Source organism: Argopecten irradians, unplaced genomic scaffold (assembly GCF_041381155.1).
Source record: "Argopecten irradians isolate NY unplaced genomic scaffold, Ai_NY scaffold_1118, whole genome shotgun sequence".
In the NCBI taxonomy this organism is placed as follows: Eukaryota; Metazoa; Mollusca; class Bivalvia; order Pectinida; family Pectinidae; genus Argopecten; species Argopecten irradians.
Window position 1 is genome coordinate 9,109 of NW_027188585.1, and position 7,970 is coordinate 17,078.

A 7,970-nucleotide genomic window follows, 5' to 3' on the forward strand; every position below is an offset into this window, starting at 1 on the left:
GAGTATTTAATAAGTAATGGACAATCACTCGACTCTGGACAACTAGAGGGAAAGGAGTATGTAATAAGTAATGGACAATCATTCGACTCTGGACGACTAGAGAGAAAGGAGTATGTAATAAGTAATGGACAATCATTCGACTCTGGACGTCTAGAGGGAAAGGAGTATGTAATAAGTAATGGACAATCATTCGACTCTGGACGTCTAGAGGGAAAGGAGTATGTAATAAGTAATGGACAATCATCGACTCTGGACGACTAGAGGGAAAAAGGAGTATGTAATAAGTAATGGACAATCACTCGACTCTGGACGACTAGAGAGAAAGGAGTATGTAATAAGTAATGGACAATCACTCGACTCTGGACGACTAGAGAGAAAGGAGTATGTAATAAGTAATGGACAATCACTCGACTCTGGACGTCTAGAGGGAAAGAGTATGTAATAAGTAATGGACAATCACTCGACTCTGGACGACTAGAGAGAAAGAGTATGTAATAAGTAATGGACAATCACACTCGACTCTGGACGACTAGAGAGAAAGGAGTATGTAATAAGTAATGGACAATCACTCGACTCTGGACGACTAGAGGAAAGGAGTATGTAATAAGTAATGGACAATCACATCGACTCTGGACGTCTTAGAGGAAAGGAGTATGTAATAAGTAATGGACAATCACACCGACTCTGGACGACTAGAGGGAAAGGAGTATGTAATAAGTAATGGACAATCACACGACTCTGGACGACTAGAGGGAAAGGAGTATGTAATAAGTAATGGACAATCACACGACTCTGGACGACTAGAGGAGAAAGGAGTATGTAATAAGTAATGGACAATCACCCGACTCTGGACAACTAGAGGGAAAAGGAGTATGTAATAAGTAATGGACAATCACAATCACACTCTGGACGACTAGAGGGAAAGGAGTATGTAATAAGTAATGGACAATCACTCGACTCTGGACAACTAGAGAGAAAGGAGTATGTAATAAGTAATGGACAATCACTCGACTCTGGACGACTAGAGGGAAAGGAGTATGTAATAAGTAATGGACAATCACTCGACTCTGGACAACTAGAGAGAGAAAGGAGTATGTAATAAGTAATGGACAATCACTCGACTCTGGACGACTAGAGGGAAAGGAGTATGTAATAAGTAATGGACAATCATCACTCTGGACTCAGAAAGGATATGTAAAATATGGACTCTGGACTAGAGGGAAAATGAGTATGTAATAAGTAATGGACAATCACTCGACTCTGGACGACTAGAGAGAAAGGAGTATGTAATAAGTAATGGACAATCACTCGACTCTGGACAACTAGAGGGAAAATGAGTATGTAATAAGTAATGGACAATCATTCGACTCTGGACGTCTAGAGGGAAAGGAGTATGTAATAAGTAATGGACAATCACTCGACTCTGGACGACTAGAGAGAAAGGAGTATGTAATAAGTAATGGACAATCACACCACTCTGGACAACTAGAGAGAAAGGAGTATGTAATAAGTAATGGACAATCACACTCGACTCTGGACGACTAGAGAGAAAGGAGTATGTAATAAGTAATGGACAATCACTCGACTCTGGACGTCTAGAGAGAAAGGAGTATGTAATAAGTAATGGACAATCACTCGACTCTGGACGTCTAGAGGGAAAGGAGTATGTAATAAGTAATGGACAATCACATTCGACTCTGGACGACTAGAGGGAAAGGAGTATGTAATAAGTAATGGACAATCACTCGACTCTGGACGACTAGAGGGAAAGGAGTATGTAATAAGTAATGGACAATCATTCGACTCTGGACGACTAGAGGGAAAGGAGTATGTAATAAGTAATGGACAATCACATTCGACTCTGACGACTAGAGGGAAAGGAGTATGTAATAAGTAATGGACAATCACACGACTCTGGACGACTAGAGGGAAAGGAGTATGTAATAAGTAATGGACAATCACACGACTCTGGACGTCTAGAGAGAAAGGAGTATGTAATAAGTAAATGGACAATCACTCGACTCTGGACGGACTACGGAGAGAAAGGAATTATGTAATAAGTAATGGACAATCACTCGACTCTGGACGACTAGAGGGAAAGGAGTATGTAATAAGTAATGGACAATCACTCGACTCTGGACGACTAGAGGGAAAGGAGTATGTAATAAGTAATGGACAATCACTCGACTCTGGACGACTAGAGAGAAAGGAGTATGTAATAAGTAATGGACAATCACTCGACTCTGGACGACTAGAGAGAAAGAGAGTATGTAATTAAGTAATGGACAATCACTCGACTCTGGACGACTAGAGGGAAAGGAGTATGTAATAAGTAATGGACAATCACACGACTCTGGACAACTAGAGGGAAAGGAGTATGTAATAAGTAATGGACAATCACTCGACTCTGGACAACTAGAGGGAAAATGAGTATGTAATAAGTAATGGACAATCACTCGACTCTGGACAACTAGAGAGAAAGGAGTATGTAATAAGTAATGGACAATCACTCGACTCTGGACAACTAGAGAGAAAGGAGTATGTAATAAGTAATGGACAATCACTCGACTCTGGACAACTAGAGAGAAAGGAGTATGTAATAAGTAATGGACAATCACTCGACTCTGGACGACTAGAGAGAAAGGAGTATGTAATAAGTAATGGACAATCACTCGACTCTGGACGTCTAGAGGGAAAGGAGTATGTAATAAGTAATGGACAATCACTCGACTCTGGACGACTAGAGAGAAAGGAGTATGTAATAAGTAATGGACAATCACTCGACTCTGGACGACTAGAGGGAAAGGAGTATGTAATAAGTAATGGACAATCACTCGACTCTGGACGACTAGAGGGAAAGGAGTATGTAATAAGTAATGGACAATCACTCGACTCTGGACAACTAGAGAGAAAGGAGTATGTAATAAGTAATGGACAATCACTCGACTCTGGACGACTAGAGGAGAAAGGAGTATGTAATAAGTAATGGACAATCACACGACTCTGGACGACTAGAGGGAAAAGGAGTATGTAATAAGTAATGGACAATCACTCGACTCTGGACGTCTAGAGGGAAAAGGAGTATGTAATAAGTAATGGACAATCATCGACTCTGACGACTAGAGAGAAAGGAGTATGTAATAAGTAATGGACAATCACTCGACTCTGGACGTCTAGAGGGAAAGGAGTATGTAATAAGTAATGGACAATCACTCGACTCTGGACGTCTAGAGGGAAAGGAGTATGTAATAAGTAATGGACAATCACTCGACTCTGGACGACTAGAGGGAAAATGAGTATGTAATAAGTAATGGACAATCACTCGACTCTGGACGACTAGAGAGAAAGAGTATGTAATAAGTAATGGACAATCACACGACTCTGGACAACTAGAGGGAAAGGAGTATGTAATAAGTAATGGACAATCATTCGACTCTGGACGACTAGAGGGAAAGGAGTATGTAATAAGTAATGGACAATCACTCGACTCTGGACGACCGGAGAGAAAGAATATGTAATAAGTAATGGACAATCACTCGACTCTGGACGTCTAGAGGGAAAGGAGTATGTAATAAGTAATGGACAATCACACCACTCTGGACGTCTAGAGGGAAAGGAGTATGTAATAAGTAATGGACAATCACGACTCTGGACAACTAGAGGGAAAGGAGTATGTAATAAGTAATGGACAATCACACGACTCTGGACGACTAGAGGGAAAGGAGTATGTAATAAGTAATGGACAATCACTCGACTCTGGACGACTAGAGAGAAAGGAGTATGTAATAAGTAATGGACAATCACTCGACTCTGGACAACTAGAGAGAAAGGAGTAGTATGTAATAAGTAATGGACCAATCACTCGACTCTGGACGACTAGAGAGAAAGGAGTATGTAATAAGTAATGGACAATCACTCGACTCTGGACAACTAGAGAGAAAAGGAGTATGTAATAAGTAATGGACAATCACACGACTCTGGACGTCTAGAGGGAAAGGAGTATGTAATAAGTAATGGACAATCACTCGACTCTGGACAACTAGAGGGAAAAGGAGTATGTAATAAGTAATGGACAATCACTCGACTCTGGACGACTAGAGAGAAAGGAGTATGTAATAAGTAATGGACAATCACTCGACTCTGGACGACTAGAGAGAAAGGAGTATGTAATAAGTAATGGACAATCACTCGACTCTGGACAACTAGAGGGAAAGGAGTATGTAATAAGTAATGGACAATCACTCGACTCTGGACAACTAGAGAGAAAGGAGTATGTAATAAGTAATAGACAATCACTCGACTCTGGACGACTAGAGAGAAAGGAGTATGTAATAAGTAATGGACAATCACACCACTCTGGACAACTAGAGGAGAAAATGAGTATGTAATAAGTAATGGACAATCACTCGACTCTGGACTCTGGTCACAACATAGAGAGAAAGGAGTATGTAATAAGTAATGGACAATCACACGACTCTGGACGACTAGAGGGAAAATGAGTATGTAATAAGTAATGGACAATCACACGACTCTGGACGTATACTAGAGGGAAAGAAAGTATGTAATAAGTAATGGACAATCACTCGACTCTGGACAACTAGAGGGAAAGGAGTATGTAATAAGTAATGGACAATCACTCGACTCTGGACAACTAGAGGGAAAGGAGTATGTAATAAGTAATGGACAATCACTCGACTCTGGACGACTAGAGAGAAAGGAGTATGTAATAAGTAATGGACAATCACTCGACTCTGGACGACTAGAGGGAAAATGAGTATGTAATAAGTAATGGACAATCACACGACTCTGGACGTCTAGAGGGAAAATGAGTATGTAATAAGTAATGGACAATCATTCGACTCTGGACGACTAGAGGGAAAATGAGTATGTAATAAGTAATGGACAATCATTCGACTCTGGACGTCTAGAGGGAAAGGAGTATGTAATAAGTAATGGACAATCATTCGACTCTGGACGTCTAGAGGGAAAGGAGTATGTAATAAGTAATGGACAATCACTCGACTCTGGACGACTAGAGAGAAAGAGTATGTAATAAGTAATGGACAATCACTCCGACTCTGGACGACTAGAGGGAAAGGAGTATGTAATAAGTAATGGACAATCACTCGACTCTGGACGACTAGAGGGAAAGGAGTATGTAATAAGTAATGGACAATCACTCACTCTGGACGACTAGAGGGAAAAGGAGTATGTAATAAAGTAATGGACAATCACTCGACTCTGGACGACTAGAGAGAAAGGAGTATGTAATAAGTAATGGACAATCACTCGACTCTGGACAACTAGAGAGAAAGGAGTATGTAATAAGTAATGGACAATCACTCGACTCTGGACAACTAGAGAGAAAGGAGTATGTAATAAGTAATGGACAATCACTCGACTCTGGACAACTAGAGAGAAAGGAGTATGTAATAAGTAATGGACAATCACACGACTCTGGACAACTAGAGAGAAAGGAGTATGTAATAAGTAATGGACAATCACACGACTCTGGACGACTAGAGGGAAAGGAGTATGTAATAAGTAATGGACAATCACTCGACTCTGGACGACTAGAGGGAAAGGAGTATGTAATAAGTAATGGACAATCACTCGACTCTGGACAACTAGAGAGAAAGGAGTATGTAATAAGTAATGGACAATCACTCGACTCTGGACGACCGGAGAGAAAGAATATGTAATAAGTAATGGACAATCACTCGACTCTGGACGTCTAGAGGGAAAGGAGTATGTAATAAGTAATGGACAATCACTCGACTCTGGACGTCTAGAGGGAAAGGAGTATGTAATAAGTAATGGACAATCACTCGACTCTGGACGTCTAGAGGGAAAATGAGTATGTAATAAGTAATGGACAATCATTCGACTCTGGACGACTAGAGGGAAAATGAGTATGTAATAAGTAATGGACAATCATTCGACTCTGGACGTCTAGAGGGAAAGGAGTATGTAATAAGTAATGGACAATCATTCGACTCTGGACGTCTAGAGGGAAAATGAGTATGTCTAGAGGGAAAGCAGTATGTAATAAGTAATGGACAATCATTCGACTCTGGACGACTAGAGGGAAAATGAGTATGTAATAAGTAATGGACAATCATTCGACTCTGGACGTCTAGAGGGAAAGCAGTATGTAATAAGTAATGGACAATCACTCGACTCTGGACGACCGGAGAGAAAGAATATGTAATAAGTAATGGACAATCACACCACTCTGGACGACTAGAGGGAAAATGAGTATGTAATAAGTAATGGACAATCATTCGACTCTGGACGACTAGAGGGAAAGGAGTATGTAATAAGTAATGGACAATCACTCGACTCTGGACAACTAGAGGGAAAGGAGTATGTAATAAGTAATGGACAATCACTCGACTCTGGACAACTAGAGAGAAAGGAGTATGTAATAAGTAATGGACAATCACTCGACTCTGGACGACTAGAGAGAAAGGAGTATGTAATAAGTAATGGACAATCACTCGACTCTGGACGACTAGAGAGAAAGGAGTATGTAATAAGTAATGGACAATCACTCGACTCTGGACGACTAGAGAGAAAAGGAGTATGTAATAAGTAATGGACAATCACTCGACTCTGGACAACTAGAGGGAAAGGAGTATGTAATAAGTAATGGACAATCACACGACTCTGGACAACTAGAGGGAAAGGAGTATGTAATAAGTAATGGACAATCACTCGACTCTGGACGACTAGAGGGAAAATGAGTATGTAATAAGTAATGGACAATCATTCGACTCTGGACGTCTAGAGGGAAAGGAGTATGTAATAAGTAATGGACAATCATTCGACTCTGGACGTCTAGAGGGAAAGGAGTATGTAATAAGTAATGGACAATCATTCGACTCTGGACGTCTAGAGGGAAAGGAGTATGTAATAAGTAATGGACAATCACTCGACTCTGGACGTCTAGAGGGAAAATGAGTATGTAATAAGTAATGGACAATCATTCGACTCTGGACGACTAGAGGGAAAATGAGTATGTAATAAGTAATGGACAATCATTCGACTCTGGACGACTAGAGGGAAAGGAGTATGTAATAAGTAATGGACAATCATTCGACTCTGGACGTCTAGAGGGAAAGGAATATGTAATAAGTAATGGACAATCACACCACTCTGGACAACAAGAGAGAAAGGGGTATGTAATAAGTAATGGACAATCACTCGACTCTGGACGACCGGAGAGAAAGAATATGTAATAAGTAATGGACAATCACTCGACTCTGGACGTCTAGAGGGAAAGGAGTATGTAATAAGTAATGGACAATCACACCACTCTGGACGACTAGAGGGAAAGGAGTATGTAATAAGTAATGGACAATCACTCGACTCTGGACGACTAGAGGGAAAGGAGTATGTAATAAGTAATGGACAATCACTCGACTCTGGACAACTAGAGAGAAAGGAGTATGTAATAAGTAATGGACAATCACTCGACTCTGGACAACTAGAGGGAAAATGAGTATGTAATAAGTAATGGACAATCACTCGACTCTGGACGACTAGAGAGAAAAGAGTATGTAATAAGTAATGGACAATCACACCACTCTGGACAACTAGAGAGAAAGGAGTATGTAATAAGTAATGGACAATCACACCACTCTGGACGTCTAGAGGGAAAGGAGTATGTAATAAGTAATGGACAATCACTCGACTCTGGACGACTAGAGGAAAAGGAGTATGTAATAAGTAATGGACAATCACTCGACTCTGGACGACTAGAGGGAAAATGAGTATGTAATAAGTAATGGACAATCATTCGACTCTGGACGACTAGAGAGAAAGGAGTATGTAATAAGTAATGGACAATCACTCGACTCTGGACGACTAGAGGGAAAGGAGTATGTAATAAGTAATGGACAATCACTCGACTCTGGACGACTAGAGGGAAAATGAGTATGTAATAAGTAATGGACAATCACATCGAC